Below are 26,188 nucleotides of genomic sequence, written 5' to 3' on the forward strand. Positions count from 1 at the left end.
GAGATTGTGGCTTTATAGTTTGAGAGATACCTACAGTGTCTCTAATTTTCATCTCCCTCTGACTTGCCCAGTACCCATCATGTTCTGATCGTGTCCTGCGTTCAGTGCTTCTGATGGCATCACAGTAGACAGAAACGTGCTGCTTAGTAGAGCTAGCATTCCGCCTTCCCCTTTTATGAAAAATTAAAATTACTTTTGGAAAGCTTCCCAGTGTATACATCTGCCTCTCTAATTCAGACCCTAGAGGCTGAGATTGAATGTGGAGGTAGTGAGGTTGATTGAGTAACTTAATAATGGCAAACTAATTTTACTCTGAGACATACGTGTCTTTGAAACCCCTACCAAAAAAAATTGACTGCTGCTTAGCACGCTTGCTAAATATAAAATTAAACACCTGCATGGCTGATACGCACAGTTGTACCTGTCTGCATATCATACCGTGTGCCATTTGCTTTGATTAAGAGCAGGCTAATAGAGGGTTTAATTAGCAGAAGTTCACAACACAGTTAATCCTGCTCCGTTCTGACCATACATGTTGTGCTCTTCTCCATGCCAAAGAAAGGGTGTTGGCTGCTGATTGACTACAATTTAGTTGTGATAAGTGATCATTTGCTAGCTAATATGGAACATCTGGTCAGCACTCTTGGGATGATTGATTAGCTGTGGTTTTTTGTGAAACTTATGAGTATCCTTGGAGATTGGGAATTGGAGCCAGTAAACTGTTCCCTGAAAAAACACAAAGGCACTGTTCAGGGTACGAACTTGTGAGTTTTATCTGAGCTAAAGAGAGATGATTAGCTCAACATTTCTAGTATCAGAGGGGTAGCCGTGTTAGTCTGGATCTGTAAAAGCAGCAAAGAGTCTTGTGGCACCTTATAGACTAACAGACTTTTTGGAGCATGAGCTATCGTGGGTGAAGACCCACTTCGTCGGCATCCGACGAAGTGGGTCTTCACCCACGATAGCTCATGCTCCAAAATGTCTGTTAGTCTATAAGGTGCCACAAGACTTTTCAACATTTCTAGTAGCATCTAGAATTACAGGGAATACATTATGCAGTGTAGTTGTAGCTTTGTTGGTCCCAGGATATTAGAGACAAGGTGGGCGAGGTAATATCTTTTATTGGACCAACTTCTGTTAGTGAGAGAGAGAAGTTTTCGAGCCACACAGAGCTCTTCTTCAGGTCTGGGAAAGGTACACCCAGCATCACAGCAAAATGCAAGGTGGAACAGACCGTTTAGCATAAGTAGCTAGGGACCATTCAAGGTAGAGTGGTAAAAGTTCTGTGCATATGTTTTTCAATTAACACCTGTGATAAATGAAGGGAGAGCTCCCTTTTATGGACACCCAGCCAGCCAGTTAGCTATAAAGTCCCTTTTGGTGGCTACTTGCTTTACCTGTAAAGGGTTTAAAAGGCCCCCAGGTAAAGAAAAGCAAGTGGGCACCTGACCAAAAGAACCAGTCGGAAGGCTAGAACGCTTTAAAATGGCGGGGAAAAGCTTTCTCTTTGTGTCTCTGTTGTTCTCTCTGGGCTGAAGAGACGGGGGAAGCTGGAATGCTGTGTAAAGTTTGGACCAGGTATGAAAATTCATCGTGCATACCTAAAAGGATTCATTGGGACAGGGAATGTTACGTGATTAGGTTTCTTTTATTTTTTGTAAGGCTTGTGGACTTCTCTGTGCTAACCCCAGATGCTTTTGTTTGCTTATAACCTTTAAGCTGAAACCCCAAGACAGCTATTTTGGGTGCTTAATTTTTGGAATTGCTCTTTTAAAATGTAACAAAAGCCTAAGTTCCAGATGTATTTTCTTTCTTTTTGTTTTTAATAAAATTTACCATTTTTAAGAACGTGATTGGTTTTGTGTCTTAAAAGGTCTGTGCATATGTTTTTCAATTAGCTGGTGGCAACAACTGGTTTCCCTTTTGTTTGTTTTCTTTCTCGGCTTTCCCGAGGGAGAGGTGGAAAAGCCGAGGGGCCTCCAGGAAAACTTCCCAAGTAATTTTTTCCAAGATTTGCAAGAGGCAGTTTTTCACTTGGGTGGGGTAGTGTTTCCCAAGACAAGGTGTGTTGTGGGTACTGTTGATCATTGTACCGGTGGAGATATATCTGTAGGATTTGCATCTGTTGTTCCAGCAGGGCCTGGTGCCGCTTTGAGTTGATGTGTCTTGGTCTATGGGGAGTTTGCTTTGGATGATGAGCTTCAAGGTTGGGAGGTGGTTTGAAGGCCAGAAGTGGGGGTTCAAGATGGGGTCCCTATAGAGTATGGGTTGTAGTTGTTTGATACCCCATAAGGGGTCCATTGTGGGGTGACAATTTTACATTCAACAACAAACATTTTGTCCAACCCATGGGAACAGCAATAGGTACTAGGATGGCTCCCCAGTATGCTAACCTCTTCTTGGGCCATCTTAAAGAATTTCTGGACAAATGCACCATGAAACCAATGATATATCTGACATACAAGGATGATATTTTCATCTCCCGGACAGACAGTTTTTCTGTTTGCTCAGAGATTTTCACCACAACTTCAGCAACCACCACCCATCCATTAAAAACTCTCCGGAGAACTCCCACACTAGCATCAAGTTCTTGGACACCACAATCAGCTTCAACAGTGAAACCCTACAAATATATACTTGTATATGGTATAAGAAACCCACAGATCATCAGACCTACCTTCATAGATCCAGTAACCACTCCAAACACAGCAAGAAATGTTATCTACAGCCAGGCATGCAGATACCACAGAATATGCTCTGAGGAGAAAGTCCAAGATGTACACCTTAACACAGTCAAAACTGCCTTCTCAAACAGGGACAATCCACCAGTAGATCTCATCATGGAATGGGCCACCCAGATACCCTGAGACAATACAGAAATAAACCCCCCTGTGACCACACATGCCTATGTGTATCAAAAGCTTGTGTCTCTCACCAACAGAAGTTGGTCCAATAAAAGACATCGTCTCATCCACCTTGTTTAAGGGAATACTTTTGGAATAGTTCAGATACCTAGGGAATGCTGTTTTGTTATCTAAGGCAATTAGCAGGTCTGAAGAGGTGTCCTCTGTAACTTGCCGGTTAAGTTCTAAAAGTTCAGACCTGGGCGCTTTAATAATAAACGTCCCCACCCCACAAGTTATATAGAAGACTCCAGTCTCCCACCAGTCAGAAAACCAATGTCCCTAGTCCACTGGGCATTCTGGGTTCAACACTTGTCAGTCTCTGAAATACGCTTTGAAAGTCTGAGTGGATGAATGCCAGGCTAGAGTCATTTTTGACATTCAATCTAGTAACAAAAGTACAATGCTATTCCACTCTTCCTTTCAATCAGTGAGTTTTAAGGAGGCTTCAAAATCCAGCAGATTATCCCTGAAAGGCGCACCATATATTATGTTTTAGGTTAAAATGTCTGGGGGGGGGGAGGTTACTCTACATGCTACAGTAAGTCTCGTATTGATTTTGCAACTTAGTATGGAAAATTCCTTATTTGGGGTGAACAAATGTATAGTGAGACAGAGAATAAAGTGGGAATCTCTGATGTTTAAACTACTGTATTTGAATTAGCAGCATTCAATATTTCTTGCGGTGAAATCAGAGTTTTATCCATTGCTGTATTCACAAGATTACCCTTCTGGCTGCTGCCTGCCCCTGTATCTCACTCCAGGGGAAATCATTTGAAAAATGTCTGGGGATTACTTCTGAGATGTTGCTAAATAATTGAATAGAGCTTATTTTCTGGAAGCATTTTCTTAGGGGTAATTGACCTAGATTTGCCCACTATGTCCAGGGACGAAATGGTCCGTGTTTCTACCACCTCCCTTTCTCAGTTAGAACAACTGATGAAAGACAGTTTTAGCATTGGCAGTTACTCAAGTCATCTGATTGCCATATTCCTTGGCTGCCCTGCCCAGCCTGATCCAGGCTAGCATGTTCAGCAGTAGTATCCACTCCAAAGGATATAGGAAGGACCAAGAGTGGGGTATGCTCCTGCAACAACTCTGTGAAACAGCAGCAGAGCTTCCAGAGCCATTTACAACCCAGGTATTGTGGCTCCAGGGTAGGGTGACCAGATGTCCTGATTTTATAGGAACAGTCACGCTATTTGGGGCTAAGTATCAGAGGGGTAGCCGTGTTAGTCTGGATCTGTAAAAAGCAGCAGAGAGTCCTATGGCATCTTATAGACTGACAGACATATTGGAGCATGAGCTTGCTTGGGTGAATACTCACTTCGTAGGATGTTCCATCCGACGAAGTGGGTATTCATCCAAAAAAGCTCATGCTCCAATACGTCTGTTAGTCTATAAGATGCCACAGGACTCTCTGCTGATATTTGGGGCTGTGTCTTATATAGAAGCCTATTTACCCCCCCCCCCACCCTCTGTCCTGATTTTTCATACTTGCTGTCTGGTCAGCCTACTCCAGGGAGTCTTGGTAGGGCAGTCTGTCTCCATGCACCACCTATTGAAGGAGGCAACTTAACCCCATAGGTTTTCCCACAGATATTATTCAGGTCACCTCTGTTGGAGGTGTTCTCATGGGGAGAAAAGAAAGTGAATGATAGGAGAAAATATAGTCTGTAATACAGCACAAAGGTAAAATTTTGAGCCTAGGCTACAAACCCATAAATTCTGATCCTCAGCCAGGCCTGGCCAGGTTAGAAAACCTTTTCTGTGGTGCTCAAACCATGGAAGAAGGACAGTGGCTAGGCCTCAGAGTGAATGCAACGTGACCCAATGAAAATACCTAGGGACACACTTAGCCATGTTACATGGAAACTTAAAGGAATGAAGTCAGTGCACCATCCCCAAGGGAAATTAGAGCCCTCTAAATTAGACCCAATAATCCATAGATGCTACCCCAATCTAAAATTCTCTTCTTTCCACTGTCTCCAACAGAGCTAATTTGCAATTTAATGGAAAATCATTGTAATTGAAACAAATATTACATGCGAAATCTATTATAAACTTTGCACAGTTAAGTCACAAAAAGGAAAGAAATGCAAAGATTTTTCCAGCAGCACTGTTAACTTGACTGCGGTGGACTTCCTATATATTTTATGGTACCTATTGCATGACATAAGCAATGATACATTATCCTGTACCTTTTTAAGCAAGTAAAAGGGCAGTACATGCTATGTTTGCCCCATGTTCACGTGAACTTTTAGATTGCTTGATTTTTGTGGTTTTCAATGTGCAGTCTAAGATGGCATTAACATAATTCTTTGATTTCTCATTTACTTATTTTTAAAAATAAAGAAAGAGTGAGGAAGTAGTTGGCTATATCGGCCTTTAAATGGTTCCAGTTGGTCTCTGACGTTCACATTTCATGGAGGTGAATTAGGCAGGGGGGAAACGTTTCCACCAATAATTTTTGCATACAAATTGGGCTCAAAACTGCATGCATACTTGTGAAAATTAAGCCTCTATTATACAGTATGGATTTTACACTTTTTAAAGGAGATACGAATTTTGTATTTAAATATGCTACAGTAAATCTGTCCCATCTAAATCAAATTTACTAGAGAAATTTCTAATTGCACAGCTTTGTCACTTGTAAGTAGAATATGTATGTAACCCTGCAGTTTCCCCAGAATATTGACACTGAGTGTATTGTTTCAGTGTTTTATCTTGACATGTACATCTCTAAGTACAGTAAAGTATAAATATCAGGGAATAGAATTATGTTAAGTGAAGCTCCTCCACACACCTCATACTACATGCTTTGTATCTACCATTCTTTCTTGCACTGAGTGATACCTTCATCCTCAAACCCGTTGAAATCAGCATGTAATGTGCAATTGCTAAAATAGCACTACCTACGAACTTTCCTAAGTATGCCCCCTGCTCGGAACCAATAGAACAATGCCAGACTGTCAGAAGATTGCACTGGAAACTCTACTGTGCATGCACATGTTTAAATCCTGAAAATGTTGATAAATCATAACTGATTTCCAACAGACCACCAAAAGGTACCTCTGCAACTTGGGTCCTTCTCCTGCACCATTGCATTCAATGGGAGTTTGGGCATTCACCTCAGGGGAAGGAGAATCAGCTCCTATTTCTCTGCCAAACTTCAATTTTCTACCACTAACTTGCTGGGGGTGGGGGGAAGGAAGAGAGGATTTAAAAAAAAAATTGCAATTATAATATATAATGGTTTTTTTCCACTGTCTTGATTCTTGAAAACAACTAAACACTTTTTGTCTCAAAGGGTTCAAAGAAATTTGCTTATGGTCTGAGAACAAACCTGCCAGACAAATGTAAGACTAAAAATCATATTCTGAAAATGACCCCTTAGGATAGCAGTATTTGTGCAACTGTAACAATATATGCATTGCCGCACTCTCCACCCATTATAAACTTCTGATGTGCTGGGATTGTCTGAAAGTGGCCATTGCATTTATATAGTGCATGGGGAGTGTGACACTTCACTGGTTTCTTTTGTGCGTTCAGGCTCTTATTGAAGAATGTTTGGGGGCTGGGTAGGTAAAGAGAGAAATAGCACATATGTCCAGTGTAATTTGCTGGCATCTTTATAGCCATTTATCTGGTCTCCCAAAAAACTGTGTAGAGACATGAAAAATTACAGGAGGGCATTCAGACACAACAAGGTAAAAGCCTTGCTACTAAAACTGTGTAAAGGAAGGTTCCGATATAGTAATGTAATAAAGCTTACTACAATTGTGGGGATAGAGGAAGGGGAGAGAAACAGCCTCCCTTTTCGTTTGAACGGCAGCCAACTTTTGAATTAATGTCATAGCAAGAGAAAATGTAGCTTTACATTTGAAATGTATTGATTTTCATCTCTTTGTCTCCTGACATTTATTTTCAAAGCTAGCTTGACCAGGCTCTGAATTTTATGTTTTCTTTCCTCAGCATATTTTCATACACAGAGCCAGGAAACAAAATTTGAGGGTGTATTTCTTAGAGGAAAATGAACGGGGCAGGCTTGGCCTTTCCTTTTATTCTGTAGAAACATGCACAATACACTAGGACATTCTGGTTCTCCCCTGCAACGTCTCAGAGGTGGGATACAAGAATTTAGTGAGCTGCAGCATCGAATGTTGCACAGAGGTCCAGCAAGGTGAATAGGGCTTTATTTCTCTAGTCTAAGAACAGTGGCAGCTCATACAACATGGCAAGAAGGGCTATTTCCAGCCCATGCTCTAGCCAGAATCCTGGTTGATAGGAATCCAGGGTACCATCAGCTGCTGGGTAGTTTGGAGATCATTGTTTGCTAGCTTCTCAATTAGTTGGCTTAGAAAAGTGAGGCTAAACACTGGGTGGTAATGTACAAGAGCCTTAGCTTGGAGGAAAGAGAACTAGTCAGACTGTTGCTTGTTTTAGGGTGGGTGATAGATTCCGCTCCCCAAAAGAGGTGGTGACAGGTAAGCACTAATGCAGACTTTAATCTTTTTGATGTATGTCACAATACAAAGAAAACCATATTCTGCCAACAAATAGCCACGTGTCAACAAAACAATTTATAACAGCTTGACATTACAACATCAATCAAGATGACAAGTTTTACAAAACTGACCTCCGTAAACTGGAGATATCTGGATGATAATCACTTTCAGTTCTGCATAACACTGGTAAAACACCTTGTACGTTCTTCTGACAGTTTGTCAATATGGGTGCAGATTAAATATTTCACGATTTAAGGTTACTAAGAAAAAGAATCCATCCTCTGTCCCCACTCACACCTCAAAGCTCCACAACTTACCATTAAAATAAAATTTGAGCAATAAAAACTGTATGCAATGTTAGCATCCAGGAATTCTGTAATGTTAGTACTTGTGGCACCTTAAAGACTAACAAATTTATTTTAGCATGAGCTTTCGTGAGCTACAGCTCACTTCTTCGGATGCATAGAATGGAACACACAGACAGGAGATATTTATACATACAGAGAACATGAAAAGGTGGAAGTATGCATAACAACAGGAAAAGTCTAATCAATTGAGATGAGCTATCATCAGCAGGAGGAAAAAAAACTTTTTGAAGTGATAATTACGATGGCCCATAGAAGGTGTGAGGAGAACTTAACATAGGGAAATAGATTCAATTAGTGTAATGACCCAACCATTCCCAGTCTCTGTTTAGGCCAGTGTTAATTGTATCTAATTTGCATATTAATTCGAGTTCAGCAGTTTCTCTTTGGAGTCTGTTTTTGAAGTTTTTTTGTTGCAAAATTGCCACCTTCAAATCTGTCACTGAGTGGTTAGAGAGGTTGAAGTGTTCTCCCACTGGTTTTTGAATGTTATGATTCCTGATGTCAGATTTGTGTCCATCTATTCTTTTGCATAGAGGCTGTCTGGTTTGGCCAATGTACATGGCAGAGGGGCATTGCTGGCACATGATGGCATATATCAAGTTGGTAGATGTGCAGGTGTACGAGCCCCTGATGGCGTGTCTGATGTGATTAGGTCCTATGATGGTGTCACTTGAATGGATATGTGGACAAAGCTGGCATCGGGCTTTGTTGCAAGGATAGGTTCCTGGGTTAGTGTTTATGTTGTATGGTGTGCGGTTGCTGGTGAGTATTTGCTTCAGGTTGGGAGACTGTAGGTATGACTTTGCTTTGTCCAGTTGTTCCATTGCTCCAGATATATCAAGGTCAACACCTTGGAGTCTCTTGCTTACGTTTATTTCAAACAGTATGTCATGCCACAACACTAAGTCACACAGAAATTTGAAGTTATGTATGTTTCTGGTGATTCCATTTCCCTCTGCCACTGTTCTCCCACAAACCGTTCCTGTCATAGCATTATCCTCCATAATGGCAACTATGGCATCATCTATCTTCCCAATTGAGTGGAGGCAATAAGCCTATCAAACACCAAACTTTCCTATTGTGTCACTCAGTGGTTTCAGTGTCAGAGAGGATGTTCCCAGATGTTGCTTCAAAATTTGCCATCAATGGGTTGATGCAGAGAAAAATACATAGATGCTTTGAATTCCATTAAAAAATTCAGCAGCCTCACTAGAAGCTGATGCTTCCAGCATTTTAAGAAGCACATTTGTCGTACCAGCTCCTATAGTATCATCAATGTCAATAAAATCTAGAAAATGCTCTCTGACAGTCACCATTGCAGGGACATTTTCACTAGGTTTTTTTGTTGTTACAAAATGCACCATTAAAGTCATTTGTTCCTTATGGCTGCTGTGAGGTGTGCAGTCCAGAATAACAGAGTAATATCTTGCTGACTTCAGATCTGCCACAATCTTCTGTTTGGCTTTTGTTGCCAGTAACTGTATGATTTCATTTTGAATTTTTTCCAAGGTAGCGGTCAGTGATGAGCTGCCAAAATCTTAGGAACCGGTTCCCTACTGGGTCTTCGGCGGCACAGCTCCGGCGGCTGAAGGACCCACCACCGAAGACCCGGTAGGGAACCGCCCAGTGAGTACACCCCGCACCCACGTCCTGCCCCCCCTCAGAAACCAAAACCCATAACCCCCCCTGAACACTCCTTCCCAAGACCCCCAACCCTAACTCCCCAGGACCCCACCCCTGCCAAACTTGCCCCGCTCCCTGTCCCCTGACTGCCCCGACTCCATCCACCACCATCCCAACAGACCCCAAGAACTCCCACGTGGCGTCTACCCAACCCCCCCTTCCCCATCCCCTGTCTGCCCCCCCAGAACCTCTGCCCGATCCAACCCCTCCTCCCCCACCCCAGTCCCGGCCCTGGCCCTGGCCTCTTACCCCTGCCGGGGTCGGTGCCAGGGTTGGAGCCGCAGCCGCGGGGCCCGACGCCCCGGGCCGGGCCGACACCGGGCCCGGAGCCAGAGCCGCAGCCGCGGGGCCCGACTCCCCAGCCCAGGCCGACACCGGGACCGGAGCCGGAGCCGCAGCCGCGGGGCCCGAGCTGGGCCGGGTCCGAGCCGCGCAGGCGGGTCCAGCCCGAGCCAGGGGCGCTTGGCTGGGACTGGGCTGGGGTGCTCCGCCAGGGCCAGGAGAAGCTGTCCCGCCCCCTCCCCCACACGTCTGGCTTACCTGCCTGCTCCTTTTTTCAGGCTTCCCGCGAACATTTGATTCGCGGGAAGCAGGGAAAGGGGAGGAGAAGGAGGGCGGAGCGTTCAGGGGAGAGGGGGAGGTGAGCTGGGGCCGGGGCCGGGCAGACAGCTGCCCGAGCCTTTGTTAAATTTAAAAGCTTTTTAGAATCGTTTGTCCTGGAACAACCGGTTCTAAAAAGGTTTCTAAATTTAACAACCGGTTCGTGCGAACCGGCTGGAGTTCACCACTGGTAGTGGTGTGTGTGAATTTCTTGGGTGGTGACTCTTCTTAGATGCTCCTGGAGTACAGCATCAAACTCTGCCATCAGCGCCATAATTTTAAGGAAGTTTCCATTGTCTGGCATATACAGCTGATCTGAAGTGCCACACAGTGCTAGGTTTTGGGTAGCAAACATTCTCACAATGGCAATGAGCCTTTTCAGAACATTTTTCCAGTAAAGAGAGACTGATGCAATCTTCTCTTGATGCTGATCATCTATGGTGGCCTTTAACCTTAGTCTCATCTCAAGCTCTTTCCACCTCTGGAATGCTCTCTGGTGATTTGCTGCCTTCTCATGGCATGTCAGATTTCTAGCCACATTTTTCCAGTCCTTTGTTCCTATAGAACCCAATGTGGCTGGAACATTAGACTGGAAGAGTTCGCAACAAAAACAGTATGCAGCATTCTGGGTTTTTGAGTACATAAGCCATGGCCTCTCCATTTTGTCACCATTGGGGATTTCACACCAGTAATGTGTTGGATGGAAACTTCTATTTTCATTGTCTTTGGGGAACATGAAGTTTTTCACTTGCTGTGGCCCATGCAGTACAAGAAAGTCCCGCAGACTACTGCTCAAGTGGGTCCACAGTCCTGGATCATCTAGACTTAAGGAACTAAATTCAGCAGCAGCTGTTTCTTGCGCCTCCACCACACTCTTCTCTGATCTACATTTTTCTTCAGGAATGTGCATGGTTACATCATCCATTTGAGATGGAGATACGGATGCTGCAGTGCTGCCAGGTCACCTGCACTCTGACTACCTGGAAGATCAAGCATCTCCTCACCACTCACATCCTCACTGGGGCCGGAAGGCTCACAGTGAACATTTGTGTCTATGTATCTCAGGAGAGCTCAATTGAAGGGGACAAATAAGCAGACTGGTAGCAGGGCCTGAGTGAGGGAAGATATCAGCGTCTTAAGGGCCTAACTGGCTCCTACTATTTCAGTTGACTGCCTGTTCTCCTCAAGTGGGTTCAGAGAAGCAGCAGGAAACAGGAAGCTCCCTGAGAAGCTGGTGTTAATCAGTCCAGGCTCCTGGGGATGCTAGAGAGGTACATACAAGGCTCCTTTCTTCTCTTTCCCTGCAGCTGCTGCTGCTGTCTGTTATTCCCTCTCACCTTTTCTCCTGCCTGCCTGTTCTGTCTCTTGTGCCCTCCTTCCTCCAGCACAGCACTCCACCATCTCTGTGTCTCTAGAGCAGAGAGAATACATAAGCACCAGCAGCAGACACAATTTTCTACACTCTGGGTCCTAGTGGCGCCCCACTTCACACCCCCCACAGTCTGGCACCTGAGGCGGGCTGTGGTAAGTAAAAAGATGTTAGCCGTATCTGTTGGAGGTGCCTAGGAAGTACCTCGTAACTAAAGACTATAGCTGACTGGTGTTTTCTGTCTCTGCTTCGTGGGGTGGAATTTCCTTACCATTTCTGGAAGTACCACCACAGTGTATAGTAGGCCCTAGAATGACCATGTACTAGAGTTAAAGAGCTAGAGTAGGGTTGTAGCTTAGTAAGATTTATTTATGGATAAGTGAACCCTTTAACTGCTGCTTCTTCCCTTCTCCCATCAGTTGGGGTCAGGACACCATGCAAACATTCTCCATCTTCATCTGTCTGAGGTGAAATTAAGGTCTGCAGCTTGTCATCTTCTTTGATGCAATCCATCCATCGCGTCCACAACTTTCCTCAGGGTCTCTTTCCTACCACCTTCTCCTACCAGGCTATCTTCACCGGGTCCCCTTCATTCATTATTTGCATGTGTCCAAACCAGCAAAGTCGTGTTTCCTGGCATTTTATAGAGGTTGGGAGTTCATCCCCATCTCTGGCCTGGCCATAAGAGCCCTTCAGGGAGTGACCCCTTCAGCAATATGTAATTGTGTGTGTGCCCTGGTGTGTGTGTTAATCTTCGGGAGGAGGAAATGAGGATTTCAACACAGAAGCTTTGATTCTATCCAATATGCTAAAATGATAGCTGTATTAATACACTATCTAATAAAAGGCATTGTTCTAGCTAAGCTTTGGCATTGATAATACGCCAGTGACTGAGGAATTTGGCGTTCTATTGGTACATGAACAGGTCTGAGACGTCTCAATAGAGGGCAGTGGTGCATGTACACACAACCCAGCACGTCTCAGGTTGCTCATCCAATTATGGCAAAGAGGAAATTTGTTTTCTGATGGAAAAATAAACACACAGGAAAAAACTGCAGGAGAGTCCCAAAGGCAGATATATAGCAGTGCTTGGGTCAGGAGCATATGGAAGTCCATAAGGAAGTCAATAGTTAACCCCTAGCAAATTCAGACAGTAGCTATTTTGGATAAATGAATAAACAAGGGTATGTGTGGAAAAGAATTAAAACCCAATTGTGTCTGACCACATGCTCAGTCTGTCTCAGTTGCACCATGATGCGAGTGCAGCAGCATAGCACTTGCCTTACAAAAATGCAGCTTGGATGGCGGCCACAGTTTGCTGGGAAGCTCTTCTCCAATGTGTGACAGAATAAAACGAAATGAGAGGAGGAAGGAGAGAGTGGGGAAGTGGTGGAGACCACTGGCTGGGAAGCAACAGACCAGGGTCTGTGGTGTGGTGGTGATATGTTAGCCTCAGCCTGATGCCGAGTTTCTACTTTCCTTCACCAACGATGTGTTTTTATATAGGGGAAGTGAAAGTGAATACAGCTGATTTGTCAGTACAGTGCAATCAATTAACTTCTTGTTGCATTTCAAGTGTCTGTCATTGTAGGAGCCCTGTGGGGTTTTGTGGGAAGAGGGGAAGATTCACTAGAATGATACAAACACCAATTCCACTTGTTTGTTTGTTCCCCACAAATGTTTAGCTGGCAGCTGTTCATGCTGCTCATTCTTAGTAAGACTCTGAACTAGAGCTGTCAAGCGATTTAAAAAAATTAATTGGGTAATTAATCGTGCTGTTAATCAATGGCAATACCATTTATTTAGATATTTTTGAATGTTTTCTACATTTTAAAATATATTGATTTCAATTACAACACAGAATACAAAGTATACAGTGCTCACTTTATATTTATTTTTATTACAAATATTTGAACTGTAGAAAACAAAATAAATTTTATTTTTCAATTCACCTCATACAAGTACTGTAGTGCAATCTCTTTATCATGAAAGTTGAATTTACAAATGTAGAATTATGTACAAAAAAATCTGCATTCAATAAAACAATGTAAAACTTTAAAGCCTACAAGTCCAATCAGTCCTACTTCTTGTTCAGCCAATCGCTAAGACAAACAAGTTTGTTTACGTTTGCAGAAGATAATGCTGCCTGCTTCTTGTTTACAATGTCACCTGAAAGTGAGAACAGGTGTTCGCATGACACTATCGTAGCTGGCATCACAAGATATTTACATGCCAAATGCGCTAAAGATTCATATGTCCCTTCATGCTTCACCCACCATTTCAGAGGACATGCATCCATGCTGATGATGTGTTCTGCTCAATAATAATTCAAAGCGGTGCAGACCGATGCATGTTCATTTTCATCATCTGAGTCAGATGCCACCAGCAGAAGGCTGATTTTCTCTCTTGGTGATTTGGGTTCTGTAGTTTCCGCATCAGAATGTTGCTCTTTTAAGACTTCTGAAAGCATGCTCCACACCTCGTCCCTCTCAGATTTTGGAAGGCACTTCAGATTCTTAAATCTTGGGTCGAGTGCTGTAGCTGCTATCTTTGCATTTTGTCAAATTTGCAGTGAATGTGTTCTTAAACTGAACAACATGTGCTGTAACTGCTATAACATGAAATCTATGGCAGAATGCGGGTAAAACAGAGCAGGACATGTACAATTCTCCCCCAAGGAGTACAGTTACAAATTGAATGCTTTTTTTTTTTTAACAAGCATCTTCAGCATGGAAGCATATCCTCTGAAATGATGTCTGAAGCACATAAGGCATATGAAACTTTAGCTCATCTGGCATATCTTGTGACTCCAGCTACGACAGTGCCATGCAAATGCCAGTTCTCACTTCCAGGTGACATTGTAATTAAGAAGTGGGCAGCATTATCTCCCATAAATGTAAACAAACATGTTTCTCTTAGCTATTGGTTGAACAAGAAGTAGGACTGAGTGGAGTTGTAGGCTCTAAAGTTTTACATTGTTTTGTTTTTGAGTGCAGTTATGTAACAAAAATCTACATTTATAAGTTGCACTTTCATGATAAAGAAATTGCACTACAGTACTTGTATGAGGTGAACTGCAAAATACTATTTCTTTTCTTTATCATTTTTACAGTGCAAATATTTGTAATAAAAAATAATATAAAGTGAGCACTACAACACAGAATACAAGTGTACAATTGAAATCGATATATTTGAAAATGTAGAAAAACATCCAAAATATTTAATAAATTTCAGTTGGTATTCTATTATTTAACAGTGTGATTCATGTTTTTAACTGCGATTAATTTTTTTGAGGTAATTGTGTGAGTTAATGGTGATTAATCGACAGCCCTACTCTGAACATATTATCAGTTGAACAGACATTATAGACAACTCTGCCTCAACATATATCATTAAATACTTCAGCTCATGGCTGAAATGTTCTTCACAGCTTATTTACAGATGTCTAAACCAGCCTTAAAAATATTGTCAGGAATGTTTTGCAGCCTAGGTACAAAATCTACTCCCCTATTCTTAATTAGGACGACAGATTTTGATGAAAAAGAATCCATTATTTTTACTTGCTCATCAAAAAAACAAACTTGCACACAAGTGAGCGAGTATTTCAGTAAGGCTGATGTAAATTATGCTTTCTCTGTGATAGGGAGAAGCCCAAACTAAACCCCTGAATACAAATGTCTTCAAACCAGGTGGGAAGGGAGTGAATTCCTGATGCGAGTCTAGATTCAAAAAAATTCAGCTCAAAATTATTTATCTGAATTTTAACCCCCATACCCCTAAGTTTCCCATGACTGGTTGTTTTGTAAAACTAACCTAGATCAGTTAAATTTTTACAAAATCTTCCCCCACCCAGGTTCTCCCATCAGTAGATGCAACTGTCCAGTAGGGATTCTGATGTAGGATTCAGTCTTCATCTTCAGTCCGTTACAATCTTCATAAAAATCACATTGGTTGCTGTTTGATAGTAGTATAACTAAAACTTGCCCAATGAAGTAAAAACAAACCTCCGTAAAATGATTTTTGTTTTAAATAACTTGTTTTAAAATAAATTGAGAGTAAAGTTTCGCTGCAAATTGCACCAGTATTCCTTCATCTAACAGGGCTTGGCCTACCAGCTGTGCAAATGCTGCTCTCCATCTATCTGTTCTGAAGTATTTCATTGGAATATAGGTGTAGTTCTAAGCCTTAAAGCACACCATGATGCCTAGCTGGGAATATCTGTGTTGCCTCCTACTATACATCTAATTGTAAAAGCAGTGCTTGAAGAACAGACAGACACAGATGTGTGTAGTTCCTGGTGCTGTGGACATTTACCAAATGTAGATGCATTTTCATAGTCTGATCCTGCAATGCTAAGAGTGCCCTCCTCTCCTTTTGACTTCAGGGTGCATTGAGGGCACTCTGCATCTCACAGGGCCCGCATCTGACTGAGCTACATGTAAATCAAGAGTATAGACACTTCTGTTTGTTGTTTCACTTTAAGCAATGAGCAAAAGGCGAAAGGATCAATGGGCAGGCTGGGTTCATACAAGGACTGAAAAGTCGGATGCTTATCCGGAACTCCAGAATTTGTTATGAGTTAGGCTGTAAATCTTGAAAGTCTGAACTTCCTAGGGCTTTGGTTTCCTGTCCTGCCTGCAGCGCTTGAATTAGGCTGTACATGATGGCACGAGATACAAACACCTCTCAGAAGCTGCTCTTCTTCTTTAGAATCTCAGCTTTCATATTAAAATAGTAAGTCTGATGGTTACAAAGGTGATGTCTACAATAAAAATTACTTTTGGTTTAATTTCTGCCGCGCAGGGGTGTGAATAATTGACATTCCTGGGCAACATAAATTATATCGACCTAAGCACTAGAGCTAGACCTAGATCCACTGACCTAGCTACCACCTCCCTCAGAGGCAGCAGTTATTAAGCTAACAGGAGACCTCTCTCCCGTTGGCTTAGAGCGTCTTCACCAGAAGTGCTACAGCGGCACAGCTGCACTGATGTAAATGATGTAGTGTAGACATAGCCAAAGAAAACCTCAAATAAGTGGATATCTTGTAACTAATGTCTACTGAGCCTGGAACAACAGCTCACAGAGGTGTGATGTGCCCCATTCATCTCAATGAGATGGTAACTCAGATGTCCAGTGGTGGTGGTTTAAATATCAATATTCCTCATGTAAGACTATGTCTACACTTGCAGAGTTTTTGCGCTGTCACTTTCACCGGTGATATGGAACCAGTGAAAGAAAAATGCTGGTTCATGTACTCACTTCCACAAGTGTCAAAGTGTTCACATTTGCAGCACTTCCATCGCCAATGGGAGCAGCGCACAGAGGGCAGCTATGCCACAGTGCAACTCTCTCCATTTTAGGGTGACCAGATGAGATGAAGGAAAATATCAGGACACATGGGGCGGGGGGGTCCGCCAGCGGAGCAAACAAAAAAAAAAGCCGAGTCCTTCCAGTGGAGCAAAAAAATAAAAGAACTGGTGCTGCCAGTGGAGTGAAATATTGGGACAAATTGCGGGACAACCACCCAAATATCGGGACGATCCCGATTTTATCGAACGTCTGGTCACCCTACTCCATTTTAACAATAGGTCTTGTGGGGGTGATTCCAGGGCATCCTGAGTCACTGCACAGCTCCCTCTCCCCAAAGACCGATCAGCTGCAGTAGCTCAGCGTTGCTGCAAGCAGGGGATCGTTTGCTCCATGGAGCAGGCATTGTCGCCTGGACAGATAAGTGAGCACTTGCCAAGAAAAAAGGAAGGGGGTTTCAAAGTTCCCGGGGCTTTACGGGAGGAGGGGTGGATGTCTGCTTCCTGGCATCAGAGCAGCAGAGCTGCTGGCCAGCGTGGTCACTGTGGGATGTCTTGTGGAGGCTAAAAGGTCTGTAAACAGGAAGAACGTGTCTTCCCTTGCACATCACCGCAAAAGCATCACCGGTAAGAGCTGTATGCCTCTCCTGGAGGTAATTTTCTTTTTGCAGTGTTTCACTGCAAAAAGTTATTGGCAAGTGTAGATGCTTCCATGTTTTTTGCGCAAAAAAGGGACTTTTTCAACTTTAAATGACAGGTGTAGACATGCCCTAAGAAAGGAATGAGAGGATCAGAGATGCACAATTTACTATGAGTGACTTCTCATTTTGGGGCCTCAAGTGGTTGGCATTTGGCAGAGTTCTATCATTCTTTCTCTTAACACCACCAATCAAGAAGCCAAGCCTAAGGATCCTGGCAGTACCCAGGGACATAGTCAAATCCCACTGAGGGGAAGCCAAACTCAAGAAACCCGACATTGCTCAAAGAACGCACACAATCGTATTTGGAATGTCTGTGCAAACTACAGAGAGTGGTGTCTTATTTTGGTGACTCACATGGGCAGAGCTTATTTTCTGGGCGGACCTTGGCAGAGTCTCACCACCTCTTTCCCCTCCCTCTCCATTTCACTCCTGCTTGTCTAGAACCCAAAGTGTGTCTCAATGGGAAAAAGGGAAAGCTGTCTGCAAATCAACATTTCTGAACCTCAGTAAAGGTTCAGTTCATGTTGGGAATCTAAAAACTGGTGAAAGTACAGACCAATTCTTTTTTTTGTTCAAACCCATATGCCTGTCCCTAACACAAATAAAGCCATTTGGGGATGAAGGATATTGACTTGATGGGGAAGAGGGCTCTTTGGAAAGCATTAAAAAAACAAATTCAGATTAATGGCAAAAATAGGGACATAAGAAAAGGGCAAAACTGGATTTTTCTAAAGGAGTAAATATAAAGAGATACAAGTTCATAAAAAGGTCAATAAGCAGAGACTAGGCCACGTGCAAAAATGAGCTGGATAGCAACAGCAGCTGAGGCAGAAGCATGAGAAATGGAAATAGATAAGAAAGGAGCAGATGCCCAAATGGCAGTAACAATAGTGTCTCCTCTTGCTATGCACTCGCAACACTCCTGTAGGGGCGGCCAAATAGACCATTATGAGCTATTGTGCAAATCTGTATTTAGATAAATATTGAAATTTGTATTGCTGCAGTAAAACAGACTTTTCTGGGCATGTATACTAGCCTCAGCGTCTACAGTTCAATAGCTCAACTCTTTCCTATTTACATAGGGTGTAAGTGAGTGCAATCAGACCATCTTGTACGCTTCTGTATATACTTGTCACAATTACTTGCTTTAAAAGGAAATACTTCCTTTTGGGACCCCAGATGTACCTTCAATAAAGGAAGATTTAAATCCTGTGTAACATCCCCGGACAGGAGGATGACTTTTTTACATCCTGTATTTAAATTACCGGTAAATAAAATTACTTTTTAAAATGTTGGGATAAATTCTCAGCTGGTATATACGAGCATATTAATTCCTTTGTCTTGAATAGAGCTACAGTTTACACCAGTGGGAATCTAACCCCTTGAGTACTCATTAATATGAGTGTTTTAAAATAACTTAAGCGGTGTTTTGTGTGTAAAAAATAAACAACTATTAGTGCCAAGTTTTCAGAGTGTAACAGGTGTACAATCAAAAATATATACATACTCATGGCACCTACAAAACCAGCATGTGCAAGCGTAAATATAGTAATTTCCCCTGCAGCCCTGACAGGTGCTATGCACATCGATTTCTTTTCACAATTATGGGATCTGGAATCCCAGTTCATTGCTTTTACCAAACAGTTCTTCCTCTCTTTCAGAGTTATGCAGATAAGAGAGCATTTTTCAGAAATGCTGTGTGAGATTTAAATTGCTTTAAAGTGGGCTACTTTGTGGAATAAGGCCCTGATTCAGCAAAGTACTTAAACACATGCTTAATTTAAAGTACAGAAATAGTCCCATTAACTACAAAAGTGAAGTTCATGTTTAAGTGCTGTGCTGGTTTAGAGCCTTAAACAGCTTGAGAGGCTTGTTGCACAGAACTGGTTGTTATACAAGCATCTTGAAACACTTGAGTTCATGGGCCAGTTTCTGATCTTGGATACACACAGGCAAAGCTTTCACTGACATCACTGAATTTGGCCCTAAGATTTTTACCCACAGGTATAACCTAAAAATGTCCATTTAAAAACAAATTAATCAAGAAACTTGTCCTTGTGCGATAATGTTGGATGGTGACTGTCACCTTGGAATAAAGTTTTACATCCAAATTCTAATTCCCTGCAAACCAGGGATTAAAATGTAGATGCTGACACAGCCATAAAGAGAGCAAGTCACGCACTTTATTGTAACAGCTTTTGATTGCCTAGCAAAGAAATGCATAATGAATAAACATTATTTAAAAAAGCTGCATGGCACAATGAATTTTTCAGTGGGAAAAAAAAACAGAAGAGAAAGTATTTAAAAATACATGAGTTTCATATTTGATTATAAGTCAAGAAGCAGCAGAAAGATAGAAATGGCAACAGGCAGCAGCCTTTCAGTCTTGAATTAATGAGGTTATTCATAATGGGGAGGGAGTGACATAGTGATTAGTTAATTACTGTGCAGAACTATATAATTAATGCACAACTGAAATTAATATACAATGAATTAAACTGCCACATAACGCAGGAAACAAAAATTGAAAAGGAAATCTTGATTGTTGACTGAAGTTATTACAGTTGAAAGTGTACTGAAATCCTAATCGTGTAGCTATCAAACAGTGTGTTATTTAACTGGTGAGAACTGAATCCAATTGTTAATAGCAATACCATTGCAGAGACAATTGTACTCCTCAACTGCACATGTATAAGCAAACAGGGCAAAATTCTCCCTCAGCTAGGCTGTTGCACAAGGGATAAAAGATGGTAGGAGACTCACAAGTACAAAGACAGAATTAATGCATTGTTAACAAAAGGATGGTCCCCTCTCCCTCCCGAAAAGCTTACAATCTAAGTATAAGACGAGACAACAGGTGGCTACAGACAAAAGGGGGAGTACGAGGAAAAATAAAACAATATTGGTCAATGGTTTTACAGACCAGCAGCCTAACGGCCTGGGGGAAGGAAAGGAAGTTTTAAGGTATTGTGGGGAAGGAGGGTTTTCAATGAGGATGATGAGTTAGTCTTGCAGATATTTATCTTAGAATATCAGGGTTGGAGGGGACCTCAGGAGGTCATCTAGTCCAACCCCCTGCTTAAAGCAGGACCAATCCCCAGGCAGATGTTTGCCCCAGATCCCTAAATGGCCGACTCAAGGATTGAATGCACAACCCTGGGTTTAGCAGGTCAATGCTCAAAGCACTGAGCTATCCCTCCCCCTGGTGAGCTCCTCCCCAGTGTGAGGGGCAGCATGGGTTAAAATACAAAGGTGCTTGTTTGAAAATGTAATAAGTGGGTGATGATGCTCACCAGACTGTTAGGGGTTGGACCTGGCTAACACACCAGCTGGCAGATCACCCCCAATGCAGCAAGGCGCATGTATAGGCCAGCCGGTACTGTCCATCCACACAAAAAGAGAGAGGTCAGTAAACGCCCACCTCCGCACATGGAGCCCTGGTAGGAGAATGGCTCTTGTTCCAGACACCCAGCCCACTGCGTGGCTGCTTCAAATAAGTGCAGATCTCTCACCTAAGTTGTAGGTGTGTGCTCCAGCCACTTAAGTCCTGGAAGTGTAAGGGCAACTGCCAGTTCAGGAGTGATGGGTATTTCTGCAAAGCAAATCCAGTTGCACTTTAGTAAGATCTGGGGTGAGCCAAGCTATAATCAGCAGCGGACCTGTGTCCGGGGAAAGGTGGCTCCAAGCCATCAGGGCATAATATAGGCGCTAGGGTCTGCGGTAAGTTACAGAAGCAGAAAGAGTCCAGAACATATGTGAATTCCAGCCACTCTGAAAAACATCCTTGGTGCTGCAGGGGCTGGGAATAGCATTGACAGAGCACCAGAGAACTCGCTCACTTTCTCTATAGCACGGTGCCTTGTACTCTGAATATTGACAATCCAACCTCGGGGTTGTTTAGATGAGAATCCACAAACGTAGCAGTTTATTCTAACTCATTCTAACCATTTTACGTTGCAGAAAATTGGACTGTTGATCTTACAAGAGCAAGCTTTCTCCAAGATTATTACTTTTATTATTGTTGAGCTAGTGTTATAGGTGTGCATGACATTTTATAAGTATAAAAGATGATTTGGTTTCTGCCACATGGAATTTATAATCTAATATATACTAATACCTCAAGGGAAATTAATGAAGGAGAAAAATTAGAAAAGGAGCATTTCATGTTTGTTTGATTCATGCGTGGGAACTCTGAGCTAGGATCATTGATTTATGTTACAGTATATTTATTGCTGTTTAATGTTTATTGCACTGTTCTTGTAGTCCTCTTGATTTGAGCAATGTTAAAAGTTAGGTGGGAATGGCTTTTATTGGGTTTGATATTTTTACCACCTTTTGCTTCTGGCTAAAACCCGGATATGAAAGGTAAATCTGCAAAAATTAAAAAACAGAAGATCGCAGGCTGAAATATTTCTATTCCTTTAATCTCAAGGTTAACAGTAGCATCATGCATGTATATCTTCATTTTTAAATTGAAATACAAAAAGATTTAGCACTTGCAATACAGACAGGTTGCTGATTCTATGAGCATGAAGCATAAATTGTAAGCTTAGTTAATAAAGAGATTTCGGTTGTAATGAATGACCAAGAATATAACCAAAAAGTAAATCATAGAGGCAGGATATCCTTAGATGGGGCCCCCGTTCCGCGAATCACACTGAGTCAGAGCCATTATGAAGAACACGTTACTTGAGTAAAAGTACTTTGAAAGCCTTTCATAATTTCACTGGTAACTAGTGCAGTCACAAGAACTGCAATATCTGATTTCAGTTCACTGCCAATTCCAAATAATTGGGGGAGGGAAAAACCATTTGGGGTTGAACTCAACATTTGCTTTGACTCAATACAAAATGTTTCATTTTGATTCTGAGATTTTTTTTAATGTTTTTATTTAGTGAGCTGAAGGAAATTTCAAAATAAAAAGTTATTTCGAATCGAAACATCTCATTTTGAAAACGTCAAAATAAAATGTTTTGATCTTTTAAAAGTTTTTGTAACTTGACTGAAACATTTTGGTGAATTCAACATAAATTCACAAAATGTTGGTTGTCCCAAATCTGCGTTTTTGCCCCCCCTCCCAAAAAACAAAACAAAAACGTTTTGCTCCAAAAAGTTCGCCCAGCTCTAGCAGTCACCGATCCCTTCCAGGCCATGACCTAGGGAGAGTTTGTGTCATGACATTGTGTAGGATAGCCTGTGTTTAGGAAATGCTTGATCATTGTCCTATTAAACTTCATGGCAAAAGTCCCATCAACTTTAATTGTGCATAATCAGGCGGCTGTTCCGGGAGTTAGAGTGCTAGTGAGAGCCACAGAGTCTTATCTGGGTCCAGCAGCTGGAATGCAGAATCCCAGTTTCTCCTTTAGCACAAGACAGGAGGACAGTAACCTACAAAGAGATTTCAAGACTGGAGTGAGACATGATCAAACAATCTAGGATCTCTGGAAATGCCCAAAAGCAAGAAGGAATAAAGTTGGCCAGTTTTGCCATAAATAAACGACTTTCAAAAGGGATAAGATGAGTCTCACAGAAAGACTTTTTCTTCTCTTCACTGTTTGCTGAAATCAGGGGCGGCCCTAGACTAGTTGCCAGCAACTAGCGCCCTAGGCGGACCATGCAATCGGCACCCCACTCCCAACCCCAAGGGCAGATCTAGGCTGAGGTTTTTGGTAAAATGGGAAACATTTTGCCCCTTTTTTCCTTTTAAGGTTTTTTAAGCTTTTTTTTTTTTAAACAGAGGCTTAATTATTCGGTTTGTCCATCTGTCTGTCCAACCAATGTTTCTGAGACAGACTGATAATAATGCTTAAAGATACTCACATTTTGGATTTATAATGTTGAAAGATGTTATTCTTTATTCTTTATTTGGCACCAAGAAACACAATTTTCCACAGTATTCACTCAATTCTTAACCATCTACCTGCACCGTGTGTTAAAATTACCATTTGACATGTATCAACTCACGATATCTCCGCTCTACATGAATTTCCGGCTATGCGACCTTGATGTATATTCGAGTTAGGTGTCACTAGCATTGCAGCTCTTGCCGCTGGAGGATGTTTCATTGTGGCTGAGTTATTGCTTATCAAAATTTTGGAGTGGGTCCGCTTGACCCTACGTCACAAATTGAAAGAAAATTTTGCTAAAATATTTATTTATTTTTGCAGTAAATAAAAGATTTGACATATTAATAAATTCTCAGAAATGTAGAGAAATGAATTATAACACGTGTACGGAGGGAATATGAATTTTTTCATCTTTTTCATTTTTTATCTTATTTTTTTGTAATTGATTTTTTTCCCTCGAATTTGGCGCCCCATTTAACTTGACACCCTAGGCAACCGCCTAGTTTGCCTATATGGACAGGCCACCCCTGGCTGAAATTATGTTCAGGTCAATTTTTTCTTAGCCAAGGTCTGGTAAAAATTCAAGCCATGATCTACCTGACTTCACAAAATCAAAAGAAACATGGGGTTTTATTTAGTGTAATCTCAGACTCTTTCTCTCTCCTCTATGCCTCTCTTCTGCTGCTGCTCCACTGAGAAATGAACAGTCTTTCTGCTTTTTCTGAGTTAGGTTATAGGTAACAGAAAAACCTCACTTGCTAAGAACGGTATTATTTTAAGAGAGAAGCTTCAAAAGTTTGTGTCATGTTTGAGGACAATTAAAATAAACAGCAACAGGAAATGAAGTACTTCATATTGTCTATTCATTTACATTGATTGTTTTTAAAATGAATATTTACAGCATTTGAAAGGAAGGAAATACCTGCCCCTCTATGCAAAAAGTTCGGTAGATAGTATCTTCTACAAAGAATAATGATGGTTCCTTTCAGATTGTTAAATGACAAGCCAGAGTTGGTCCCTTTTTTGTAGTTCTGTGCTTGTAATGGAGCAGCCTGGAAATCCTACAGATGTCTTGCAACCTCAAAACTGTCGTCTTATCCATAGGGGGTAGTTCAAATTCATTTCTAACTGTAAGTGCCCTAAAAATTCTCACTGACCTGAGAGCCGAGGGACACCACGCTGTTAATGTTCAAGATTGCTCCCAAACCTTTTATTTTATGTACTTTAGTTCTTTCTTTACTCATTGCTTCTATTTATGAATATTATCCTTGTCATAAGACTTCACTCGCTGCGGGTCAGGTTTCCTGCTCTGTTCAGACTGCTTGAAAGCGTGCTCGTATGTCAAACAGCCAGATGACTCTGTGCTAGCATATGAGCCTACAATTCACTCTTGTGCAAAACTTTGCCCACTCTACAGTGAAGACCTGGTTGAATCCCCTTTTGTTGAAAGATGCTTTGTATATGTGAATGTGCTGTGTAAGGTGTCACTTAGTAACTACTTTTACATTCACTGATAAAAGGAGCTTTCATTTGGTCTGAGTAAATCAGAGCCTTGTTGGAAAAGCTGCAGTTTGGAGGCAGAACTGGGTCTGGTTCAACCTGTCCTCCAAGGACTGAGTCACATCTGAATCTCTTTATATAGTACATATAAAGAATGGCAGGATTATTTATAAACTAGCTCATTCTCAAGCCTGTTGTTTTTAGCTATTCCTTTGCTCAAGCCCATTTGGTGTGCATTAACATCCTCCCCTTGGAGCTGGCTTGCAAATCAGATCAGAGCTTTACAGCAAAACTTGCGACTATTTATTTTTTACAGTAACTAAATTGTCATTTAAGAACATAAGAAGATAAGAATGTCTGTACTGGGTCAGACCAAAGGTCCATCCAGCCCAGTATCCTGTCTGGCCAATGCCAGGTGCCCCAGAGGGAGTGAACCTAACAGGTAGTGATCAAGTGATCTCTCTCCAGCCAGCCATCACCACCCTCTGCCAAACAGAGGCTAGGGACACCATTCCTGACCCATCCTGGCTAATTTCCATTATGCTGTCTGTGGTTGGGCTCAGATAAAAAGCAGAAGGAAAGACAGTTGCCAGTGTCAGTGATTTGGTCCTTAGAATTCCTCAGTCTGACCAGAGGCTTTTGGTGTTTTAGGCTGTCACTGAAACCAGTTTTTTAAAGACCCTCAACCCCACCTTCTCATCTAGTACAATTATCCTGTGTCTTTTTAAAGTGTTTTCTGCTGTTGGTATCTGCTGTCATCAGACAGAAAAAATATTTTATCCTATTACCATACTATAAATAGCCACTTCTACTTAAGAGTGGGAAAGCAAGTAGCCTGCTATGAGAGAAGGTATCTTCCACAGACGGTATCATTTCAAAGGTGGTTTTCAGCAGCAAGCAGGGGTTGCATTATAAAGTGCACAAGGGTCTGACGTTTTTGGCGCATTGCACACTACTATAGTACTGGAACTAGGGGTGCTGCTGCACCCCCAGGTGTGAAGTGGTTTCCATCATACATACAGGGTTTACAGTTTGGTTTAATGGTTCTCAACACCCCCACTATACAAATTGTTCCAGCACCCCTGCTCGCTGCGCAAGGAAATATGCAGCTCTGAATTACATAAGTTGCTGTGCCCCTCCCCACATCGTAGTTGTAGTAGCAGAAGCGAGGGCTCAGTCTTTAGGGCTAGTCTACGCAGGAAGCACTATGGCGGCACAGCTGCACTCATGTAATGCAGCTACTGAAGATGCTCTGTGCCGACAGGAGAGAGTTCTCTCCTATCAACATACTGAAACCACGTCCATGAGAGGCGGTAGCTATGTCGGTGGGAGAAGCTCTCCCACCAGCACAGCACTGTGCACACTGGTGCTTAGGACAGTAGGGCCGGATTAACGTAGAGG

The 26,188-nt window shown here is 42.1% G+C and overlaps 1 long non-coding RNA gene across 4 annotated transcripts in view; it reads left to right on the forward strand.

Annotated features, from left to right (window-relative positions):
* The window catches only part of LOC120384245, a 300,429-nt gene that overhangs the window by 240,150 nt on the left and 34,091 nt on the right, over positions 1-26,188 (forward strand). The window lies entirely within an intron of this gene.

Source organism: Mauremys reevesii, linkage group 16 (genome assembly GCF_016161935.1).
Source record: "Mauremys reevesii isolate NIE-2019 linkage group 16, ASM1616193v1, whole genome shotgun sequence".
NCBI lineage: Eukaryota > Metazoa > Chordata > Testudines > Geoemydidae > Mauremys > Mauremys reevesii.